This window comes from Nothoprocta perdicaria, unplaced genomic scaffold, assembly GCF_003342845.1.
Source record: "Nothoprocta perdicaria isolate Ctin4 unplaced genomic scaffold, notPer1 scaffold_161, whole genome shotgun sequence".
In the NCBI taxonomy this organism is placed as follows: domain Eukaryota; kingdom Metazoa; phylum Chordata; class Aves; order Tinamiformes; family Tinamidae; genus Nothoprocta; species Nothoprocta perdicaria.
In genome coordinates this window covers 1362719-1388660 of record NW_020454772.1, presented here as the reverse complement: position 1 = coordinate 1388660, position 25942 = coordinate 1362719, and positions in this window count along the sequence as shown.

Genomic DNA, 25942 nt, shown 5'->3' with positions numbered 1-25942 from the left:
ACTCCACTTAAATATAGGGCAATGATACTTGCAAGCTGCAGAATGCAGAAGAGCGAGCAAAGCACTCTTTCCTTTCCTCCCCACTTTGAGATCTGAGATGCCTGTGACCTTCACCAAGGGTGGATGCTCTGTAAAGAACAAGGCTGAGACAGAGTAAGTGTCTTCAAACAACAAAAGATGATGAGCTCTGGCACCACTGAGAGTTATACAGCAAATTTTACTGAAAGTCAGGTGGTTGCGACAGAGAAAACGTAATCTCCATGGCAATCACTGAGGCTTTCTCACATGAGTTTTTCACAAGGTCAGCTATCCCTGGTTGTAGGTGACACAAACAATTCTGGAGAATGTGACCCTGTATCTCTGGAAGACACATTTTGCTCACGAACAGTGCGGTAACACCTGACCTCTGCCACTGTTTATGGCACTTGTAAACTGGGAGACATCTCTGGAGCTTCTGGATTTTCTGGAGCTCTCACTGGCTCTATTCCTGTTTCTTGAAACTGCGTCACTGGAAGCTGGGCTTTAGCTCCATTATGGATTACAGTTTCTGTTAATGACAGCAATCAATATCAGGGAGAAGCTGATTTAGGGGGAGAATATTGTTCAGTATTATTTATAAGAGAATGAATTGAATACAGAACAAAGCAGCTCTAGTCTGTCAGGTAATACAGCTATCTCTCACCTAATGCCCCCAAGTCAGACTTTTGTTTGCAAGGAACTTTTCTATGATTGTAGTAAAATGAATGATGGATACATTCATGATTACTGATGCAATCATCTAGATAAAAGATTCTCTTTTAGAAAAGATTGAATGGGCACCAAGACTAGAAGGGTGGGGGGAGAGGTGAAATTAAAGGTATTTTTACTTCCTTTATCTTCAGAATAGCACAATCAGATCCATCTTAGGCTAGAAGAGCAACTTCAGGTACATAGCAGTTTCTGACAGTGAACCTGACACTAAAAGGGACTCTAAGGCATGAAAGTATTGTAGGAAATGATGACAAGAAAGTTATGATAGCAGTATCATGACACCAACCAGTTCTTATGTGAGTGCCAAGAGTGGGCTATGAGTGTGACAATCCAACAATGACAAATAATGAGATCAGCTCCACCTGACATCTGTTGACATTGGGGGAACAGTGGCAGGCCTCCAAAAATGAAAGGTGCTGAGGAAAGTCCTTGGCAAAGCATGTGCAGCTCACATAGGGACAGCCAAGGAGACAGACCCTGTGCCACCTGCGAATTTCTAAGCCAACTAGGATGTCCTCTTGTCATGGTGAGAAGAAACGGGATATGACTGATACCTACTGATACCTACTGATGAGAGGAGAGACACTTGAAAGATTTGGAGGTAAGGGGAAGAAAGGCAGGTATCTGTCACATGCAGGGGGCTTTTAGGTAGATATTCAGTGAGATGTCTTGTCCTATCATGAAGAAGCCACGGCTGAGCTCACTGCTGCACTCCTATCATCAGGTGAGAGGTGAACTATGTGTGCCAACTGAGCTTTTTCTTTTAGAGGAACTGCAGGAGAGGAAGGGGTTGGAATAGGACATGCTTGTGTAGATGGTAAGCCTATCTACTGCCCAGTTGTGAACATCTAGCATACAGAATGGAAATAGCAAAAACCATGACTGAACACAAAAAGAATATTATCAACACAGGAAATCCCTATCCGACATTTTGAAAAAGAGCCAGGGCCAACTTTTCCACTTTAAGCTCCAGAAACTGCCTGTGTCACAGGAATTTACTAGACCAGATTCAGAAAAGAATTGAGATTAGGAAAAATAAGGGGGAGTCTTTTTGTTTGGTTGTTTTTTTGCAGCATACCTGGCAGGCTATACAGAAAAAAAAGTGGACCATCATATGGGAATCAGTGACAAATGAGAGCCTAATAGATGCCTTCCCTGAAACATCACAGAAGGAGGGGAGAACAGGTTGATGGTGAAGGTAAGACACACATGAAAAGCTGTCAGCCTACCAGTGCTGGTCAGTCACAACCCACCGGGGAACAGGATTTAATAGACCAGTGAATCATGGCTCTGTATAGGAGCACTCTGCTAACAATTCAGTTGCAGAAAGAGACAAAAAGGTATCAAGTGAAACAAGAAACCTGACCAGAAAAAGAACCCCAAAGCCTATACCACTGTTTTCAGGTCATTCACTGAATTCTGAATGCATAAAGTAATATCAAAGAGCACTGGTACAAGCAGCAGTGGTTTATATATACCTCACATTGGTCAGCTACAAAGACGCAACAGTAGTGAAGACAAAACCAAAGACAACTACAAACCTGTGGTTAACATAAATATTCAAGAGAAAGGAGGTAGCAGCTGCAAGCTGAAAACAAGATGTCACTGTTACAATATCCTAGATCAACCAAATCTTTTCAAGTTGCAAGCTCCAAGCTCAGTTGTTGAACAGTGAACATAAACTCATATCACTTTATCCCATGTTCCTGAGTGGTCTTAGTTAAAGCAGCAGCCTCAAGCAGGCAGTATTTTGTTGGGTAGGTTAACTGAGCTTTCCCAAACAGGCTGTAGCACACAATCCAATTCATATGCATCCTCAGACTAACTCAAATTTTCTTTCCACCCTGCTGAACATTCAGCATGCACTAAATTTAAGTTCAGCAATAAATCAAGACAATTAAAAATAGTTAACAGCCGCGTTTACATGAGAACAAGAATTTTGAGATAATTACTCTGAAAGTTGGAAGTGGAACGAAGCAATCTGTCTAATTAGCTTTAAATGTACTCCTGCTTTTTGGAATCAGATTGGTAAGGTTTGAGGGATTTGAATTTTAGAAAGTGTTGCTCAAATACTTTAGCTTTAACACCATCCTGAAAGTTCAACATGTGTCACAAACCACTGTAATAATAATGATGGTGATAATAAAACTTTGATAGCAGCCATCTGCCCATTCCAGACAGTTGAATCATTTCCAGTGCTCGCTGAGAGCCAACACTGACGTGGATTTTTATACACTATATCATAGACAGTATACGCAGGGTCTGCAGTCGAGACCTTTCTGTAATGACGTCAAAGAGGTTGTGCAGCCAGCTTTTAAAATTGCTGCAGGCTTCTCCTAATGACATTAGGATATAACAAACGAGGAAAGGAAGATATGTATATCAACGTTACAATAACAAGCAAGGACAGCACACTTAGCTCTGGAGGCAGCACTGGGGTTATCCTCCGTAGAGCTGCTTTCCAAAGTTCACGTCAGCGAAGGAGGTGGGGTGTGAGTTCCATGACGAAGGGGCATAACTCAGATGGGTGGCTTTTTAGTGTGAGGTTGGGAAGAAAAGTAAAGAAAAAAGCATTGAAATTTTTAAACAGAATTTAGAGAAGAAACTGTGAGAAAAGAGACGTCTCTGAGATGTTTATTTCAGTTGTGCACTTACAGAGATAAGGATCAACTTTTGAACAGTCTATAGGACACAGCACAAGTGTCCTAAAACTTATATATAAGTTTCTCCAAAAGGAAACTTAAAACTTGAAATAAAACAATCCAAGTATTCAAAGAGCATGGAGAGAATACTGGCAGATATTTGCAATGAGCTACAATGCAGGTATTTGCAATGAGTTATCTTGTTTTGGTCTTGTTTTTGACCTACATATAGCCAGATCTATGGCTGACCATGTTTGAACTTGAACATTACTCCTACAAAGGAGAGGGACGTAGTATTTTCTCTCAGAAACATTTTCCCTTAGAAGTCCCGAAAGCCTAAAATGTGCATCTCTCTTCTGATACACTGGGTCTGCTGGCCCTCGGGATGACCTGGGAAGCTCAAGGAAGTATTTACACAAGGGGATGCGGGAAGGCTTATCTCTTAGAAGAGAGCAGAAAAAGAGTAGCATTTGAGTCCACTTGCAGGTTTTGTAGACATTAATATAAGCACTTGAATTCAACCAGGAGTGTTTCTAGGAAGGTTTAATGGACTTTTCTCCCACCTCATTTTCTAGTCTAAACAAAACAGTTTAGGCTGTTAGGATGAATTTCTGACAATGGGCAATATCTATATGCTGTGACTGGTGGGGAAAAAAAAACCCAACAGATGCGCTAGAACATTAGCAGCACTTGCAAAATAAGGTGTAAGTGAATTTCTAATGCAGTTGGTGCTCCTTTCATGTCATGAAATGTAACTCTTGGAATGCTGCCCTTGTTATTTACTCTCAGTAAATACTCTTATCTATGTAAATGAGAATACTAGTATTTATATAAAATGCTTTAATAAATCTATGTCATTTTCTTTATCTGTAAATTACTCTTTGGTTTAGCTGCTTGAGCTAATAATGCAATTAGAATAATTGGAGTTTCTTTATGCCCTTATTTAATGTTTTCTTTCTCTGCTCTGCTTAGTGCAGCAGTTGCAGCACTCCAAAATTGTGTCTCAGAAAATGCACAGAATTTTAGTTCCTGTACTTTTACTTTCACCATTTTTTCCCTCAAAGCCATTAAAAAGACCACCAAAAAGAAACACTGTTTAAGAGTTAAAAGCTTTGTGATGCTATCAGTCCTTGCTGCAACTATATCTAACTGTATCATCAAGAACACCTTATTAAAAATATTGTAACTTACTGTGGGCTGCTAGTCTTGAAAGAAGCCTTCTGGGGACATTTAAAGCCTCTGGAACTGTAGATCTGAGAAATAAATCACAGAAGCAGTATTACATTTGGCACTGATGCTCCCCAAGGGTGGGTGCTGGTGATGGGTCTCCTTTTGGGACAGGGCACCATGGGCAGTTCTAGCTCTTTGGGGGAACAAGGGACACCACCGTGGGGCTGAGCCTGCCTGGGCTGAGACTGGGTTGGGCGGCTGCCTATAGGTCAGGGTTAGGGGCCCCATGGCTGGGCAGGGGCAGAGCTGTGGTGGGGCTGGAGCTGGCACCACTGCAGCAACGTGGGACAGGGACTGATGGTCCCAGGCTGGGTTAAAATGGGGGACAGGGCTGGAGGAGGCCCAGGAGCAGGCAGGGAAGAGCTGGGGGACATGGAGGGCCCGGATTTACATTCTCTTCCATAGCTTTGATTTTATGGCAGCCAGACCTGATCCTGGCTTTATGCTGCAGTGATATTATTCCACTCTAGATGAAATAGATGCTAAATAAAAAGCTCATCTTTAAAGTGTTAGCAAATATTTAACCTGAAGAATACCTTAATACAGGGTGCAAGTCTTCATGCATCTTGCTCAGATTGTTCAAATGCCGCTTCTGTGATTTCATCTGTATTCTTCTGTTTTGATGCATCTACAGCATTCTGGAGTGCTTCTCTGTGAATTTCTCAATTTTATTTGCATTTATTTCCCAAAAAGGGTTAGATTCATTATTTCTCAGCAAGCATTGTGATCATCTATGATTCATTAAGTGATAAGCACATTACTTGACAGAAAGGAGAGTAAAAAGAAACCAAAAATGTGAAAACTAATAAACAAAGCCCCAAAGCACAATCCTTCAAGCATCAAACTTCTCTAAGCGTATTCCTGTTTCTCTCTGGTTCAGTCAGTTGGTCTTCAACTATAAACTGATCTCATCCAAACACTTAGCCACACTAGTGGCACTGTTACATGGCAGAAATAGAAAAATGTCCACTCTTTGTTTTTTTTTAATTTTTATTTTTTCAATTTCCCTGCTTCTAGCCATATGATACTAAGACAAACAATTCAGCAAAGTCTTAAGCCTTCAAAGCCTGTAAACTTGAGTGATTTCCGAGATAAACTAGAACAATGGCAATTGTTCTGGTGACACTGATGAGGGAAAACAATTCTACAAATTAAGTAAAAATACAGAAGGAGAGAGAGAGAGAAAAATTGAGGGACAGCAAACTAGACACACACAGACTAAAAATATCAGAGTGAAGAGTGAAGATTTGAACTGCTTTTAGCTGTGGTGAAAGATTGTGCCAACATAATACTCCCATATGTGTGCAAACTAACAAGTTGTCCTAGTAACAAACCAAGCTGACTTCTCATATACAAAAGGCAAAACAGTATGGATGAAATCAGTACAAAACTCTAAGTGTCTGTAAGATGTTAAGACAAAAGACATAGAAAAAAAAAGGACAAAAGCAATTGCATTCTGTGATGTACCATAACTTCATTTGATTTCAAAACTGGATGAAATAACTTCAGAATAATTCTATTCATATATTTCATTCAGATACGTATCTTAAAAGTTTTTAGGAGTTCAATATTATTGTCTTTTTGTTGGAAAAGTTAGGTGTTTGGCACCTGGTACATCTCTACAGGAAGTTTCCAGCATATTCTCTTTTTCAAGAGAGTAAAGAGCAGACAGAAAAATTGAGCCTTCATCTATTTATAGTTGCTGGAAGAAAACAGAAGTGTAACAGTGCAGGGAAGAGACAGGAAGGGTTACATTGCTCAGGGAGCCTGTACTAGAGATCTGTCTATGAAACACAGAAAGGACGGTTGCATGGTTGCACGTTCTTGGCAAGTTGAGTTTATGCACTAACCTTTTATTCTTTATCTAGGTGGCTGTTTGGGCATTTACTGCTAAATATCCAATGAGCAGGGGACTCTGCCTGCTTGGAGTGCATCTTCACATGGCAAAATGCATGTTTTTAATATTCAGGGCCAACAGAGATCAACTAGAGCATCTTCTTTTTGGGAAGGGAGAAGGCACAAAGTAAGAGAGAAGGGAAAGAAGCAAAAATACAAGAAAATACAAGAAAATGGAAAGCATTGATGTCTCACACAAATCTGGAGTCTTAAAGCAGCTAGTGCTTCCCTCAGTGCATGTCCCAAATGGCAAGATCAGTGAGGCACTGCATACAAAGCATCAAATATGCAGCATCTTTATTGCCACAGCTGCATCAGACAAGGACAGGGGATTGAAACTGTGAAAGTGCTCATAATGACAAATGTTTGGCATTTTCTGATGACCGAGGAATAAGACTTTGGAGATAATATTGGTTCATATTATTGCCAGGCATAACTGCCATAGACTGAAACAAGAGAGGGATTTTTGCAGTATGCATCTCAAATGGGAAAAACAAGGAATATGGGAACATGGGAAATGGCTGGAGACCAACAAATGTACTCAGGACCACTATGTCAGGTCTGGGTACCAGATCACAGCAGAGCATCACACAGAGCAGTAAGTTAGTTTCCTGCTACAGTGTTCATTTTGAATCTCTCACGACCATTTGCTGAACTTCGTAAAGTAGAAGAAATGTTTAATAAAAGTTTCAGTGATGAAACTCCCAGCACGTTTCTCAGAAAAAGACTCACTCTGTATTGATCTCCAAGGACAGAGATAACCTAGCAATTCCAGCGCAAATGACTTAGCCAACTACTAAAACTTGACTGCTGAACTCAACATTTTATTGTCGAGTTTCCCAGATGTTCACACAGTATGGCTGAAATTTTTGCTATCTCAACTGCCAGGTTATTTTCTCAAAGAAAAAAAGAGGGAAAGGAACTGAAGGAGTAGGAATTCTGAGCATGAGATGTATCAGAGCAGGAATACAAATACAGAAAGGGAGTCATGATTTCGCTGATTTAAGAAACACACATAAAATCAATATTGCAGGTTCCAACTACTTATTGTAACATTCTCTGTTAACATTGCATTTCCACTCTCAGCTTGTTCACATGAAATATCCTTGATTCATTCCCAGAAAGCCAGTGGCTACCCCAGGAGATATAACAGGCTAGAAATAGAGGGAAACTAGAGGAAAAAAAATGTTTCAAAATTTCCAGGTAAAATAGATTCTGAAAAACACATGGTCCTTGAGATACTTACCCCAAGCTAAATCTTATAAGGACATTTTTTCAAGGTGAGGAAAATATTTTGGACATTTGACTGCTCAGATCTTTCAACACTTACTCCACAAACAGTTCATATCGACCAGGAGCAGATTTACAATCCACTCAACCCACAGCTGACTAAAAGAAGTGGAAATGTGGCTGCAGACTTTCAACTTTACAGCACTGAACTGGTCTATTCAGTGCTAACTCATGATACTTTGAGAAACACGTGTAAATTTTTAGTATGTTTGAATCAAGATGTAATTTTCATAGCTAAAAGCTGCCTCTAATCAGAAATTTCATAAATATTCATGTGATCAGAGTTCTTTTATTATTCTGCCCATTTAAGATTATGATTTCTCTATTGGGATTCATCATCTGCTAGGATGAATTCCATAAAAAAAGTCTAAAATGTGAATAATGAATAGGGAAAGGATTGCTCAGAACACCTTTTTCAGTGTATTTCAACAGAAGACAAGGTGATATTTTATGTTCACATTTCTACTATGTCCAGAAAAGTGTATTTTTATAAATAATACCTGATAAAAAACATAGCTTCTTGCCCAAATTCAGAAATTCGTTTCTCATCTTCCACTATTCAGGAAAGTAATAAATATCAAAAACAAACTCCTATCAGATGGCATAATGACAGTTCTTAGACAATCTTCCTTCTTATTTAGGAACTTATTTTGCTCTCTTTGTGTGTCAGAGCATTTCTGAGTGCAAAACAACAGTCAACCTCCTTTTTTCCTTGCAATTTTTCAATAAACAATTGTTCCTTCAATTCAATGTGAACACCATATACCAACGTCCATATAATGGGCATAGCTTAGTTTGTATGGTCAACTTGAATATTAGACAAAATACCTAACAGCAGGAATGATTCAAATCAATATTTCTCCTTTCTTTATTTCTCATTCTCATCTCACTCCATCAACAACTTAATGTTATTTTATTTCCTCTAAAAGTCATTAATTTAGGAGATAACATATCAGCTAGAAAACAAAACAAATTATCTCAGACTGAAGAACCTTCTACCATACAAAATGCAGGACAGATTTCATCATGGGGCAAATATAATTTTCAAATCTTAATTGCAGGAGAGTAAGCTTGTTCTGGTGGGCTGAAGAACCTTACAATAACAGAAGACAACAAGGGTTATATAATGAGTTTTTGCAAAACTTGCTCTAAATTGTAAAGCCATCTCATATTGTATCATTAAGGGGACATAAATTATTGAAAAGTAAAATGCATGAGATATTTATTTGAACATGAGGCCCTTCCATTCTTTGACATTTCATGGAATGTTTTCAAAACAAACACAAAAAGTCTCTGTGTGCCGAAAGGTACCAAATGGATGCTTTTCTTCCATTATAATTTGCCCTCACACTTTTAAACTACTTCATAAACTAAGTCCATTCAAAAGCACCACTTAAGCTTTAAGTAACCTATTGAAACAAGAAACAGCATCTTATACAGCTGTGACCATATAGCAATGATTTCACTATCTTGAGGACTACTGCTTATATGTTGCAGGAGAGGGCAGATCAGAATAACAGACTGAAGAAATGGAATTCCTGAAAAACAGGACAATATTTCCCCTGGGTAACTACGTGTTCTAATCTTGTGCTGAGAATATGAACGGGAAGGAGGAAACACTGGCTAAATAGAAGTTCTGCAGATAAGAAACAGCGTCTGTTCATGGCTTTCAAGGTAGGTGCTGACGGTGTCACACTGCTTTAACAGAGGTATGGACTGCAATGGGATTCACGAGCAGAGCAAACACACGAGAACAATCTTTGCAGGCTATTCAGTCCCAACAGTAGCTATACAGTGCTGGCCACCACACTTTATGAAAGCGGAGGGCCTAGTGAAGGGAGAGAACAACCAGTGTGGGGATAAAAACAGATATGAAGAAAACACAATGCATAAGAGAAGGCTGAACAAAATGGTTTTTTTCTGCCTAAAATGGAAAGGGGGAAAAAAAAAAAAGAAAAAAAAAGACCAAAATCTTAAATTACATGAAAATCTTTTAGGAGGAAGACGGTCATTTTTCTCTTAATGGTTTTTGTATATAGCCTTGAAAAACAAGGGAGGAAAAAAAAAAAAAGGACTAGGAAAAGCTGTGAAATGCAACAAAAGGCTTTTTGGAGAGACCCCATGTGGAAGTCTTTAAAGAACAATTCAGATAAACTTGTCATGAACGACATAGAAATTTTCTCTGAAATAGAGATAGATCAGATGAGCCTTAGGTATATTGCAGGGTGTAATATGGGGTGTAATATGGTACAGGATGTACCATAAAGGTACAGGGATCTTCAGGTGCCTATCCTTTTATGGTTTTACAATAGTTAATAGGAATATCTGAACTACTAGTAGCAGAGGAGGTAGCGTAAAGACAGCACAGGATTTCTCCCCACTCTTTCTGAGGCTTCCCATCAACCTGGGCAGTCCCACAAAATGGGTTTCTTAGCCTCCTTTAAGCACTGATGTGGAGCTCTCAGCATTCATCTGGCTGAATGAAACTCAAGAGCCATGACATAGGACTATTTTCCAGTGTAAGAGTACTGGAATATATCATATACCATGAGAAGAATTCATTTTATCTTATCAAAGTCAATCTTTAACTCCTCTTTATCTCTTCACCAGCTATATTTAAATAGGTGGTTCTGGGAGTGCTTCCAAGCACATTGAACCCACTGCTCCCATGTTTTGATCAAATCCAGATGCATACCAGCCACTTCTCCAAGCCTTGATTCTTGCAGAAAGCAGACAGCCCAGAGTGGATTTAGAGCATGCTCTAGCCAGTTATGAATAATCACTGGATCAGGACCCTGGGGCACGACGTAAAGCACACCTGAGCCTCAGTAGGATAAATAGGTAATACATCAGATGAATGGCAGCTTTAGCATTTGCAGCAATGTTTCTGAAATCCTACTCTGTTATCACATCAACTGAGTCGGGGGCAAAAATGTGCATGCATTCTTTGAATCTTTCTTATGCAAAACTCACTTGAGGTACAGAAGGACTCCCTATCTTTGGGGATTATTTTTATGTTTTCTTTAACATTCTTGTTTCTAACATAACTCAACTGAAAATTCATGGAAATTAAATAGAGAAAGCAGAGAAAATATTGTATTACCCACTACCGGAAAAAAACTTCAGCTATAGCATATGACTTACTACAGACAAAATCTTGCACAGATCATAGTAATTTTTGTATCGCAAGTATCAAAACGAAAAAGGGGAAAAAGCTACTCATAAATCTAATTTCAGTTTCTCTAGTAAAAAACAAGAATTTCAGGGTTTTTCTCTCCTAATAAACTTTCTAATGTTATTGTTCCTTTCATTATTTCATATGGTCCTAATCGTACAGTTTTTACACAAGTAAAACCACTAGTTTACAATTAGAATTACAATTAGAAAAAAAAAAAAAAACCTTGGCCCTGTGCTGGCAAAGACAATAGGGATTTTCTAGAGTTTTCTGAGGATTTATGGGCATATTATAAGGCTACATAAAACAGATGGCACTGTTCAGATGAACAGATTATGTATCAATTCTCCAAAAATTTCAGAGATACAGTTCTGTCAAAAGAAAATTATGATTAAGATCTTGTTATCTGAATGGTGTGCTTCCTGAAGGGTTGTGTAGGCCTTAGAGATATTTTTTTATCCCATCATAAGAAATCACTAATATGAAATATCTTTTTTTAAAAGCACAAAATTAAATTAGAAATCATTTTAAGTAGCTATGTTTTTGATTAAGGTGCATTGATGCAATAAAGATAATTTTCTGATTTCTGGGGCCAAATTATCAAGAATGAAACTGAGGAGACAACTTCTAAGAGGCAATATTAATCGTTGGCAGTTAATGGCAAAATTATAGTTCATTTTGCTTTTATATAGAACTTTATTGAATGAATTGAACCATATGCACTGCCTCATAATGAGAAACATCAATAAACTCTTACAGCAATTTCATTTCTATGTTGCAAGAGTTCATGTTATTCAGCCGAGACACAGCTGCACAGCATTTGGTCATTTTGCCTGGGTTTGTTAATCTTATGTCGGGGCAGGAGACCATTTTTCACTCGTATTTTATAGAATGTTTGTAGTCTGAATACCCTATATCAAAACTAATTTACCAAGCTAATTTCAGGGGAAGGAGAAAAATAGTTCATTCTAGGAACTAAGCTTAACAGGTAGGAAGCCTCACAAGTCATTCCAGGGCCAGTGACAGTAGATGGGGAATTTTAGGAACTACCAAAATATTGTTATTAGCCCACAGCCCAGAAGTGCTACCGTTGCACTTTCCTCCCTCATCCAATCCCTAGCTCCATTAGGAGCCAAGATAGAGCACCGATGGGGTCGGCATGGCTGGAGAATCTCAGAGCGACGGGTTTCTGGGTGGTTTCTGTAGAACGTTTTCAGCAGCCCTGAGCAGAAGCATTCTGCCCTTGCACAAAGTAGCCACACAGGTGTCTATGGCAGCTGTGTTCTCACTGGATCCACCCGGTCCAGAAGACACCAGAAACCTACCAAAGCATCAGCACATCTGCATGGCATTAATTCTTTCATTTTCTTAAAGATAAAACATCTTTTTATGTTTTCACACTTTCCCTAGGTTCTCCCTGCCCTGGCAATCCAGATCTTTTTTCCTATGTCTTTTTCTTTCTGATGATCACATTCTCTGTAAAACCTACTGAGGACATTAAATAGTCATCACTGAACCAACGCAATGTCTTCAGATCAATACTCCACTTGTTCTGTGTTCTCTCTCTTTCCCTGTTGTGCTTGAGAAGCATGACACAAACTGAAGAAGCCAAGAGCAATTCAACGTAACCCTTGTAGTATCACCAACATAATGATCAAAAAAACATGAACAAGGCTCTCCTATATCTCCCAGGTTCCTGCTGCACGAAAGGAAAAAAATAGCCCATGTATCTTTTCTGCCCCAAGGAAAAAAAAAAAACCACTTCTGCAAAGTGTGGAAGAAGGGACAGGCCACGTGGGAGGAATACAGGCGCATCGTCAGAGAATGCAGATGCGAAACGAGGAAGGCCAAAGCCCGGGTGGAATTAGAGCTGGCGAGGCAAGTCAGAGACAACAGGAAGTGTTTCTGTAAGTATATCAATAGCAAGAGGAAGACAAGGGAAAATGTTAGTGCACTGCTGAATGGGGAAGGGGCCTTGGTGAYGGAGGATGCYRAGAAGGCAGAGTTACTAAATGCCTTCTTTGCCTCTGTCTTTACTGCTAAGGCGACCCCCCATGAACTGCAGGGCTCAAATGGAAGATATGTAAATGGGCTAGAGGAAGACCTTTCGTGGGTTGAGAAGGATTGGGTTAGGGATCACTTAGGCAAACTGGCCACTCAAAAATCTATGGGCCCAGATGGGATGCACCCAAGAGTGCTGAGGGAACTGGCCGAGGTTATTGCTCAGCCTCTCTCCATCATCTTTGAGAGGTCCTGGAGAGCAGGGGAGGTGCCCGAGGACCTCAAGAGAGCCAACGTCACTCCAGTCTTCAAAAAGGGCAAGAGGGAGGAGCCGGGCAATTACAGGCCGGTCAGCCTCACCTCTGTCCCTGGAAAGGTGATGGAGCGGTTCATCCTAGAGAGAATCTCCAGGCATATGGAGGAGAAGAAGCTGCTGAGGAGCAGTCAGCATGGATTCACCAAGGGGAAGTCATGTCTGATGAACCTCATAGCCTTCTATGATGGGGTGACAGGCTGGCTGGACGAGGGGAGAGCCATGGATGTTGTCTACCTTGACTTCAGCAAGGCTTTTGACACTGTCCCCCATAATATCCTCATACGGAAGCTCCACGAGAGTGGACTAGATGAGTGCACGGTGTGGTGGATCGAGGGCTGGCTGGATGGCAGAGCTCAGAGGGTGGTGATAAATGGGGCCGAGTCCAGTTGGAGGCCTGTGGCCAGTGGTGTCCCCCAGGGGTCAGTACTGGCCCCAGCGCTCTTCAATTTGTTCATCAATGACCTGGACGAGGGCATGGAGTGCATCCTGAGCAAGTTTGCAGATGACACCAAGCTGGGTGGAGTGGCCGACACTCCGGAGGGCGGTGCTGCCATCCAGAGGGACCTGGACAGGCWGGAGAGTTGGGCAGAGAGGAACCTCATGAGGTTCAATAAGGACAAGTGCAGGGTGCTGCACCTGGGGAGGAATAACCCCAGGCATCAGTACAAATTAGGGGTCGACCTGCTGGAAAGCACCTCCACGGAGAGGGACCTGGGAGTCTTGGTTGACACCAAGTTAACCATGAGTCAGCAGTGTGCCCTCGTGGCCAAGAAGGCCAATGGCATCCTGGCCTGCATCAGGAGGAGTGTTGCCAGCAGGTCAAGGGAGGTGATTCTGCTCCTCTACTCAGCTCTGGTGAGGCTGCACCTGGAGTACTGTGTGCAGTTCTGGGCTCCCCAGTATAAGAGGGATGTGGAGCTTCTGGAGAGGGTCCAGAGAAGAGCAACCAGGATGATTAAGGGAATGGAACATCTCTCGTACGAAGAGAGGCTGAGTGAGCTGGGCCTGTTTTCTCTGGAGAAGAGAAGGCTCAGAGGGGATATGATTAATATGTATAAGTTCAGGAAGGGAGAATGCAGGGAGGAAGGGGACAAGCTGTTTTCACTGGTGGCCAGCAACAGGACGAGAGGTAATGGCCACAAGCTGGAGCACAGGAAGTTCCGTCTCCAGGTGAGGAGGAATTCTTTACTGTGAGGGTGACAGAGCAGTGGAACAGGCTACCCAGGGGGGTTGTGGAGTCTCCTTCTCTGGAGGTCTTCAAAACCCACCTGGATGCCACCCTGTGCCACATGCTCTAGGTGTGCCTGCTTGAGCAGGAAGGTTGGACTAGATGATCTCTGGAGGTCCCTTCCAACCTTAAATATTCTGTGATTCTGTGAAATATCACACACCCTCAAAAATGGTCATGTGTCCTATGATCTCCCTTTCTGCGTACATGAAACAATTCTCACATAGAGATGGCCAGAGATGATTACATCTGTCAGTGGTCACTCCATTCCATTTGATCTATAAGCTATATAAGCTATATGCAGCTTTACACTTTGGAAACAATGACTTGGAAGTGCTCCTCTCATATGTATGAAAACTCTAACAAGCTCACAGAAGGTTTTATCAAAACCTGTTGGAGGAACTTCCTTTGGTCCCACTTCACAGTTTCTTGCAATTTTTGAATTCTCCTACTCTGCAAATACAAATAAAATATAACTAACGATAGATTCAAATCTACAGTTTGCTCTTACCTGTAATCACCGCATTCTGAGAGATCAAGGCTGAGACAACTGTGATGTTACTTGACCTATCCCATGTTTAGCTGATGTAGCTGAACCAGAATAAAAATATTATGAGGAATGAGCCTATTAACAATGTCATTTAAGTATCTCTGACTGACTGAGCCACTCGGCCTAAATATTTCCCTGGAAAAGTCATGATGCAGTAGTAACATCTCAAATTAGGTTGCTTTTGGGAAATTCCTTGACTTTATCAGGACTGAAGGTAGTTCTGATGTCAAACATAACATATTTAGCAATTACGATTTTTTTTCCTGTTGAGAAACAGCAGAGACTGCTGCAATGGATATTCATGATGAGACTAAAAATAATTTCAAGCAATTTTGTATAAGAAACTATCACATGCAGGAAATCCTTTTGAAAGATGAGGCAAGTGAATTTGAAACTTGACCATATCCTCTTGGACATCTGCCAGGGAAACACTGGTTGTTGCTGACTGGCATGTTCAACTCTGACTATGGTACCACCAATTTCAGTGTCATACTTAACTATAGGTCAACACTTTTAGGTGCACAGTATCTGAATTTGCTGTACATAGTGTAGCTAAAATCAATCTGCTGAATTCCTGTATGAATGGCAAAATAAAATTTCTTTATTAGCAGACAGATCAGACTGCTGTGTTAAAAATTATTTCAATTCTATTCAGTCACTTTGCTGGCTAACTCCCTCCTTCCCACCCATCCAAGGACACATGTCAAGCTATGGATAGATCCTTGTCAGGCATTTTCATGACGTGATTGGCTTGAACAGGCGTAAGAGGCATTCCGGCACTGAACATTCAGCTGCAGGTGGAAGAACACAACCCGTTTGTTACATGCAGTGGCAGTGATCTCCACCTATTGCCACATATAATAATATTTTTTCTGGTTCAAAAAAAGATGTGTGATCGTAAGTAATTAGTATGACTCTCTATTACAGCATATAGTATCTCCATCATATCCACATGCAGTAAAATGGCTAAAACTGTTGGCTTGTCTTTGGAAAAAATCCTTAGAAATGGCCAGCCCTTTAGCAATTCTTATTTTGTTCAATGGATGTCAGCATTCCTAAACAGGAAGAAAAAGGTGCTTCAGTTCCATCTCTTAACAAATGGCTGAGGATGGTTCCAAAAGCATAAAAAGATGCATCGTTAGTAATCAGCAACAGCCTCTGTTCATCATAATGGATGAGTGCAGAATTGGACAGCACTTGCCTGATTTTTTGGAAGGCCCCTAAATGCTGGTAAATCATTTCTAAGGATCTCCATTGTTTAACATGCAGTAAGGCATTTAAATGATTGCTGATTATACAAAATGAAGTTATTTCAGTGGTGATCAGAGCAATTCAAGGAACACTTGAATTTTCTATTTAGATTTTGGCTCAGAGCCACTGTCAATTGCCCTTTATAAATGTTATGTAGATTGGAAGGGACCTCCAGACATTGTCTAGTTCAGCCTTCCACTCAGAGAAGGTCTAGGTTGTCTGGTCTCATCAAATTTTGCCTAAACCCACGGATAGGTATTCTACAAGCATTCCAGGTTCATTTTTGACCACCTCAGGGCAATGTTTTTCTTACACCACGTCAGAACTTCCTGTGGTCTGTGTCCACCTTCTCTTCTTTCTTCCCTCAGAGAGCAGTAGAGCGTAATGATATTTCTCTTTGCCCTCTTTTCTAAGGCTGAACAAACACAGAGCTCTCAGCTTCTCCTAATACACCCTGTGCTGCAGCTCTATACCCAAAGGGCGGTTAAGGGCAGACAGGGGGCAAAGCTGGGTGCTTCAGCTCTAGACTCGCAAATGATGAAAGGAGAAGAGTCTCTTCCCTGGACCTACTTGCTAATAGAGACTAGTATGTAATTGGCTTTGTTTCCTGCAAATGTGCACTGCTGATTCATGTTCCATTTGTTCTCCATCAGGAAGCAAAGGCATTTTCTTGCAAAGCTGCTTGCTAGCCAATTGGCCTCCAGCCTATACTGTTACATGGAGCCCTCCCATCAAGATGCAGGAATTTACATTCGTCTTTGCTAAACTTATCTTCCATTTTCTTCTGTCAAATTCTTTCTTATTTTTTTTTCTCATATATTTTGGTGTCATAGCACAAGAAAGCGACATTGATCATCTAGTTGCAGATTTTCCCTTAACTCTGACACCTGGTATCTCTAACTGGCCTAGAGCTTTTTGAGTCCCTCAGCATGTTCAGGCTCAGGTGAATCTACAATCAGCACACAGCTGAAGTATGTGAGCAAGGTCACATTTCTGGCAGGCATTCCCTAAATCAGTATAGATTCCAGTTTGGAGATGTCTTACTTGGGAAGCTCTTCAAAATACAGTAATCATCTTGCATCACAGATGTCAATAATCTGCCATTGGTATGCATGGCAATGTACAGTAATGGAAAGTTTCTTCCTTCAGCAAATAGCGGATACAGGAATGTTTCAAATGCCTTGCCCACTTACAATCCCGAACAAATCTCCATATTCAGCTTTTTGCTCTCAGTATAGAGGGTTCTGTATGTATGACTTGCTCAACAAGAATCTCATGCATCATTCTTCAGCTATAGAGACCATATACTTGTGTCCTCCATGGGCGTCAGTGCAACACTCAGATAAAGGTGGAATAATGCTGGTAGTCTCTGACAGTTTCACTGTTCTTGAGAAAACACCCGAGGGATTTCATAGCCTGGAAACCTTGGAAAGATTGCTGATGAATGACTTGCTATTTGATTCCCAAAAGCACACACTAATTTCTAATCGCAGGCTGCTGCATTAGAATGATAGAATCATAGAATCATAGAATGCCGAAGGTTGGAAGGGACCTCAGAGGTCATCGAGTCCAACCCCCCTGCTCACGCAGGGTCACCTAGAGCACGTGGCACAGGGCTGCATCCAAGCGGGTTTTAAAGATCTCCAAAGAAGGAGACTCCACAACCTCTCTGGGCAGCCTGTTCCAGTGCTTTGTCACCCTCACAGTGAAGAAATGCTTCCTTAAGTTCCTGTGGAACTTCCGATGCTTCAGTTTGAAGCCATTTCCTCTAGTCCTATCCCTGCCCACCACTGAAAAGAGGCCGCCCCCCTCCTCCTCACTGCCTCCCTTGAGGTATTTATAGACACTGATCAGGTCCCCCCTCAGCCTCCTCTTCTCCAGGCTGAACAGACCCAGCTCTCTCAGCCTTTGCTCATAGGGCAGATGTTCCAGGCCCCTGATCATCCTCGTAGCCCTGCGCTGGACTCTCTCCAGCAGCTCCACATCCCTCTTGTACTGGGGAGCTCAGAACTGGACGCAGTCTCCAGATGTGGCCTCACCAGGGCTGAGTAGAGGGGGATGATCACTTCCCTCGACCTGCTGGAGACGCTTTTCTTAATGCACCCCAGGATCCCGTTGGCCTTCTTGGCCACCAGGGCACACTGCTGCCTCATGGTCAACTTGTCGTCCACCATGACACCCAGGTCCCTCTCTGCGGGGCTGCTCTCCAGCAGGTCCACCCCTAATCTGTACTGGTGTCCAGGGTTATTCCTCCCCAAGTGCAGGACCTTGCACTTGCCCTTGTTGAACCTCATGAGGTTTCTCGCCGCCCAGTCCTCCAGTCTGTCCAGGTCCCTCTGGATGGCAGCACAGCCCTCAGGGCTATCAGCTACTCCACCCAGTTTGGTATCGTCGGCAAACTTGCTGAGGGAGCACTGCAATACCGAAAGGCAACTGCAATACTGAAAGGCAACTTTCCATAGAAGTTACCTGCAAAACTTTTTTTCATAATGGTTTACAACATGAATATATCAACCTCTGTGTGTCAAAGACTGAGCAAGAGATTCCATGTCTTTGAAGGGTAATGAGAAAAAAGTAACAATGTATATTCACTGATAATACTCATCCTAGAACATGAATCATCTTCTATTTAGCACCTGTACAGAAATATTCATCATTTCAAACATTTCAGAGCCTCTAAGCTCTTGCTCTGGGTATTTTGAAATTCTCTCCCCCTTCATTTTCAAGGGAATTGTCTGTCTGATAGTTGAAGACAAGGATCTTTGCCACGGTCCTTTTGCTTCAGTTCATTGGCTTTTAATTAGTAGCCTAATTGGCAGACTTACTCCGTGGGTTTTTCCTTTTTCAAATACAGAAGTCAGTATCTTTGAATCTATATAAGGAATGATGATCTTTTTCTGCTTTCTTCTTATGTCCAAGAGCATGATGTGGATAAGTTTCTAATGATCTGGTATGGCAGCTGATGAAGATCGTGCTTCCTTTCCAGTTTTGACCAGCAACTTACACATTTCTTCATCATAAATCCTTACTACATATTCAGGGCAAGATCTTCTGCAATTCTCTGCAATCATAAAAATCAAAGGCTGATTCAGCAAAGATAGGACACTGAAATGCTTCATCTTGAACTCAGCCTCAAAACATTTAACTAAAAATTCTTAGCAACAAAGCATAGCTCAGCAATAAGGACAATGGTGCTTCCTAATTACCATTTGTGAAACTGAAATCTCTGGACAATGACAAAGGCAACAGGCAAGAAATCAGCTTCCAGTAAGACTATGATTTTAAGAACAGCAGGCATACAATTACGATATAATGGCAAATATCTTCACTGTATGGGTATTTTTGTCTGGGGTGTCCTCTTTTGCTTGTTTCAAGACAACACGAAGACCTTTTTCAGGTCACAAAACAGGCCGACTTAAGTCCCATTCCTCTGGGTGTCCTCAGCAATGCTATATCAAGTAGTATATGAAAAGCAATTCAGATCCCCCATAATGTTTTTTTCTCTTGGAGACCTTAACAGCTATAGTCAAGGCAATGGATTCTTGTTTTTGGAGTGGCTTCACAAGTGTTCCACAGGTTGGAAAACCAGGGTTGAGTGTGTCTAGACAGTAGTAACAAGTCTTTTTTATTTTTTATCATCAGCAATGTGATCAACAGCACTGAGAAGGCAACTGTTTGGATGCTGCAGTGGTAGGAAGGGAGAGAGGGAATAAGCAGGGACAGCCTGGGCTCTTTAGGCACAGCAAAGTGGAGCATCCTGGGGCACAAGGTCGCCTTCCCAACAAGCCCTCTTGACTCACAGGCTAACGGTGCCCTCTTGTGCACACACAGAGATCCCCAAGCCTTTGGTTCCTCTTTATTGGGGTTGCGAGTTTGCTGGGTTTCTGACAGGAACAGTAGCACTATTTCATAACCACCTGGAATGAAAAGCAATAAAAATAATTGCCCTCCAAAGCAGAAAGAAGGTTTTAAGAAGAGCAAAATGCTCAAAAAAAAAGGTCCAACCTAAATGAACTTATAGAATAAATAAATAAAGAGGGTCAGGGTTTGTGGCACCTCACCAATGAAGCCCAGAAACATAGCTGACATAGGAATTGTGAAGCATTTCAGGCCCTACAGCCTAGCAACCAAAGTCACATGTTAGATGAAAATTTAAAACCCCAAATCAAGTGTTTTTCATGAAGGTTTATCAAAATCAAAGAGTGCAGTGAGGAAATAGCTTGTCAAGTCACTTATAGCCATCTCTAATATTAAGAAATTTGAAGTCACCAGTTGTTCTGAGACCCACTCCTAAATACTATCAAAACACCAACAGAAGCTTAAAAGAAAAATAAATAGTTGTGTTTATGTCTAGATAAATAGAAGCATGAAATAAAAGTTTTGTTGCTGTTGTTATTGCATTGTTTCTTAAGGAGAAAAACTAAAAGTTTTTATTTGTTTGTTGAGATTTTGAGTGGAAGGGACTGTTTTCTTTTCATTTTAGAAATTGCAAGAAGGTAAAGTCTGATCTTATCTGGACCACTGGCAATTGAATATAATGCTTAATGTGACCTCATATTAACAAGAGAACTTAATAAAGGATCTACATCTTTTTACTGTTAAATGACCGCTGAGACCTAAAAAAGATCCTGCCAAGAAATTCTGTTATCTCTGATATCAAGAAGAGTCCAAGAGAAGATCCTAGTGTCATTTAGAATCATAATTAAAATAAACAAAATTAATGGGGCATAAAATGACTTCATATCAGTGACTTTCATTGATATGACTTTCACTCGGACACAAAACAGTGTCGGCAAACTGAAGTGTAAGACACAAGAACTAGTTCTTGCCTGCTAAACATTTAGCAGCTTTACAGCAGCAAAAATCTTACTTCATTTGTTTGCCATGGACTATGACCTTGGCTCTTTCATTACAATCTCTTATCCTGGTCTACATTAGCAATAAAAATGAAACACAGATCCTGTTCTTCTAGGACCATGAAATAGGGGCAAAGGGCAGGCAACAGAGAGAGGAGAAGAGACAAAACCCTCCATTCCTTTTCTCCAGTCTAGGTCATATATACTTGGATTCCTTGCAAATCATATAGGTCAAACACCTCACCAGTATATAAGAAATAAAAACAAGAAAGCACTTAGAGTACCAAAACCAGAACTTCAAATATGAATTCCTCCAGATTATTCAGAACTACAATCCCTGAATCATAAACCACACTCATAATTTTGGCCCTGTATAATATGCAAGCAACACAGAGGCCCCTTTTACAACAAGATTCAGCTATTGCCAAAACATGAAGGAAAAGCCTGTCATTCTCCTGAGACTTAGATGAGTGAAGAAACCTTTACAAAAGACCAATGGATCCACATGGATCAAGATGAGCACAGTTTCAGAAGACCAAAAAAGGACTGGCATTTCCATTTTGAGGGGAAATCTTGTTGAGTTTTATGAATTATTTGACTTACACACATCAGAAACTGAGTCTTGGTCCTGACCTAGCTACCAAATCCACGTCCAAATCCACATTCTGACTTATGTCTAATCCACATCTCCGACCTCGACTGTGATAGAATCCAGATCTCTACTGAATCTACTTTTATGAATCTACAAATCCATAATTTCTAACAGACTGTGAGAACACAGGCTGTGCTTTTACCTTCTTTTATACATAAAATAACAAACAAGAATAGCAAAAATGAGAAATGTGTTCTAGCTATAAATAGAATTAATTGTTTAACCTGCTTCAATTAATCTATTATCCAATTACAGTTGTCAGTTCATTCTGAAGAATCCTTCTTAACTGCTACTCCAGGACTGTGATTTAAACCATGCAGCATTAAGAATTTCTATGTGCAGCAAAACAGAACCAATTATAATCAACACTAGCAAATTTTAATTTGCCATTAGTCATAATTAACTACATGAGAAATTACCCCTATGATAATATTCAGTAGGAAGCAATGGCATCTTCATTAATTCATGTTCTGTATTATCTGTAGCTACAATAAATAAAGAAATAAATAAGGTGTTGGCCATATGATAAGTACCTAACTCTAATCCAGCTCCCAGACTGCAGAAGTGGGGTTAGCACAAGTGTCTGTGGCACTAAGTTCTTGCAGGAAAAAGACTCTTCTACAGCCTCCTTTCCCCGATGTCCCATACAGCATGAGATAACTGGAAGGTGCAGCTGAAACTTAGGGTCAGTATGAGGAGAGTTTACAACATAGCAACACAGCACAGACCTTTGAATCTGCTCTCCTTGACAAGTGATTGGTATGACAGAAAGAGTTAATTCCAATATTTTTTTTTTTATTATTTCTTTTTTCTTTTTGGAGAGCTCTGACAGCCTTTCAGTTGAACATCAGGAAATGATTTTTCTTTTCATTTTGGAGAATTCTTTTCTAATCTGAAGGCCGTCTTCTAAAAGAATAGTTTAATCTCCTGTCTCTCTACCTGAGAATCTGATACCACTCAAAGGTATCTCATTATAGGAGTTTAATGGAAGTCAGATTCTCAGCATAGCTTAGTAAACAGTGAAGTTGATTTTCAGTGCCAAACAGTTTCTTCTATATCCAGGTCTTCACCTCATTGTAATCCTAGCTGTGTTTGCTATTTTCAACAGCGGATCAGAGGCTGATTTTGGCTGACAGATATAGCATGAAGTAGAAACTGTTAACAGTGAAGGAGCACTGTTTCAAAGTTTAGCTTGCCAAACATCAATAGCCTAAAAAGCCCTAATCAAAGTTAATGGATAATTTTGTAGTTTGTGAGAGCTTTGTGAGCAAAAATAAAACAAGATGAACAATTACATTAGATCAGGTCATGGAGAATGAAAGAGCATGGATACGACAATATTGAAATTTGATATGCAGCTGTCACCTCAGCTTCACAGCTGTCTTTGCTTCAAAGAGTTGAATGTGGCAGAGATGTTCAGTCCCGTGTGAGAAATCTGGTGACAGTCCAAAGACACAGAAAAAAAACTTTCTTAATTTCATAAAACAAATTGTGGTGATTAGCATGCTCTACTTTTGTTCATCAAAGTTGACAGTATTCCTTTACACTTGCATTTTATGGCCTTACCAGAAACTTCTCAAATAAAATTCCAGCCCAATTAAGGTTCACTAAATTCACTTATGTGTTCAAAAAACCCAGAGTTCAAATCTATAGTCTTACTATTTTCTTTTATCATGCATTTTGTTTCAAACTTTCCTTTTCCATTTTCAAAGTACTCTTAGAATGACAAAGCAAACACACAAGAAATCAGGAACCTAATAAAGACAGACCTAAAAGCCATCCAGACCACTGTCTTTTTCATGAGTTTTCTCAGAAAGTTACTGATTAGCCTCCCAGCTGCTTTAAAAATCTCTGTCTGAAATAGTCTGAAACTACAAAATCAAAACTACATTTGATCTTTTTAAAAATTAATGGCTCATAGCTTTTATCCTAGACAAGCTGACCATGGAAACTGGATGGATAGAAAATCAGAAACAAAATTAAAGACAAATGAGGAACCACATCAGAAAGCACAGACCAAAATAAATAAACAAATAAAATTACAAACTGTTGTAAAACTGTAACAATGTTCTTAATGAAGACATACTCTTCACTGGCAAGCCTAATTATGTGAAGGTCAAAATATTGTCAAGTAGTACCATACATACATGTGCTTACGATATCATGAGTTTTGCTACTGCAGATGAAAGATAATTTCCAAACCAAAAAGCATGTTACTTTCAGGATAATTATCAAATAAGCAGACTTCTGTGAAAAGAAATGTAGTAAAACAAAATATTGCAACAGAATCTGTTGCAATGTCACACAGAATGTGTGACATCACAGCAGTCCTATAGAATTAAACCTTTATATAAACAGTATTAATATTTTACATCTAGGCCTAGGACAAAAATATATCACAAACCAGATCAATTTCTGTGCAAATGTGAGGCCCATCTCCCTGACCCTGCCTTCGCTAATAAATACATAGCAACATGCATATTTAAAATAGCAAATTAACAGGACATTTCACTGCACACACTTACATCCCTGGGGAGAAGATGAGAGAACAAACAACATGTGACAGATGTTAATCACATAGCTTAATGCACTATTGGAAGTGGGTCAAGGATAGCAATGAAGAGCAGCTCACTGGAACTGCAACAGGATGGAACAAAATTAGAACAAATTACAAAGACCTATAATAAAATTGAAATATGAATAATTAATCCGTTTTGTTTTGGTTATATGAGAAAGTGAGTTTTGAACATGGATATTCTCTGGAAGGTAACCTCTCAACGGGCAACCTAATTTCAGAATCAATATTTAGCTGTGGAGATAGCAATTAGTGAGATGTATTATACCTTGAGAAATGGTTAAAATCAAACAGAGAAGGACAGTGAACAAGAGCTTAACTGATCTCCTTAACTGCATTTTTTATACAAATGCTCTTTGGTCATTTCCATACAAACATTGGCCAAAATCAGGCAGTATCCTTTCACAGGATGAGGAAACTTGGCAGAGATGCATCCAACCCTTTTGCTTGTTACCTTTATTCAATACACGTGCCAGTAGCAACAGAATGAAGCAAGTATGAAGTTGCAGGAGCTCAGAGCTCACCCTAATGACACTGCTTGAAGTCTAATTCATAAACCTTTGACTTAGGATTTCAGAGACAGTTTTCACTGAAGAACTTTTCTGAAAAACTTTCAGTTTATTCACTGAAAGGTCTCAGCAACGCTGAAGCCTCTAAACTAAAAATAACAAACAGTACAGAGAAGGAGGACGAGGAAGAGGTGGTGGTTCTTATTTCAAGCAATTTAGATCAAAGTAGAATTCTAGGCACAACTTCTATGCTTACCCTGGTGTATTGTTCTGTGTCTCCACATACTCAAAGTACAGGAATAATAACAAAGTATATAGGAATAATCTAACAATTGTAATGAAAATATTAGTAATATAAAATTGATAGGATCATTCAATCATAGAATAATTTCGCTTGAGGGGACCTAAGGAAGTCATCTACTGTAATGTCCTGCTCACAACAGTTATGCCAAAGCTAAGTCAAGATGCTGAAGACCTTACCCAGTTTTGAGAAAAGATCCTGAGAAAAGACTCTCCATTGCAATGTCCAGGTCACTGACCTGGGTAAAAGTTTGACAGAGTCAACGCAGCTGCAGCAGCTTAGGAGCAACTCTTAAAACTAGCCACCATTCAAACTTCAAACCACTGACCCACTTCCTCTTGATCCTGATGGTCCAACCAATTTTCCATACAAGTTAGTTTTTCACTCAGGTTCACAGCTGGAAAAAAAACACATGTGGATTGCTGCAAAAGATAAAGTGGCCACGTTATGTTACCATTTCCCCATCACAAAGTCAGCTCAGATGAGCTGGAAAGAATAACCCTGGTGAAACAGCTGCTTTGCCCACCAGGGCCGAAGCTCCAGTGAAACAACAGGGTTGCAGGTATAACTGGAACACCAACAAGAGAAATGTAGCAACATTTCTCAGAGTCATTTTCTCTCCCCTCCTGTCTCTCCTCTTGGTAGCTAAGACAACTAAGAGAAGCCCTCAAAGAAGTGTTTGGCAGTCTGGCTCTGTGCTGTCACTGTGCAAGAGGAAGT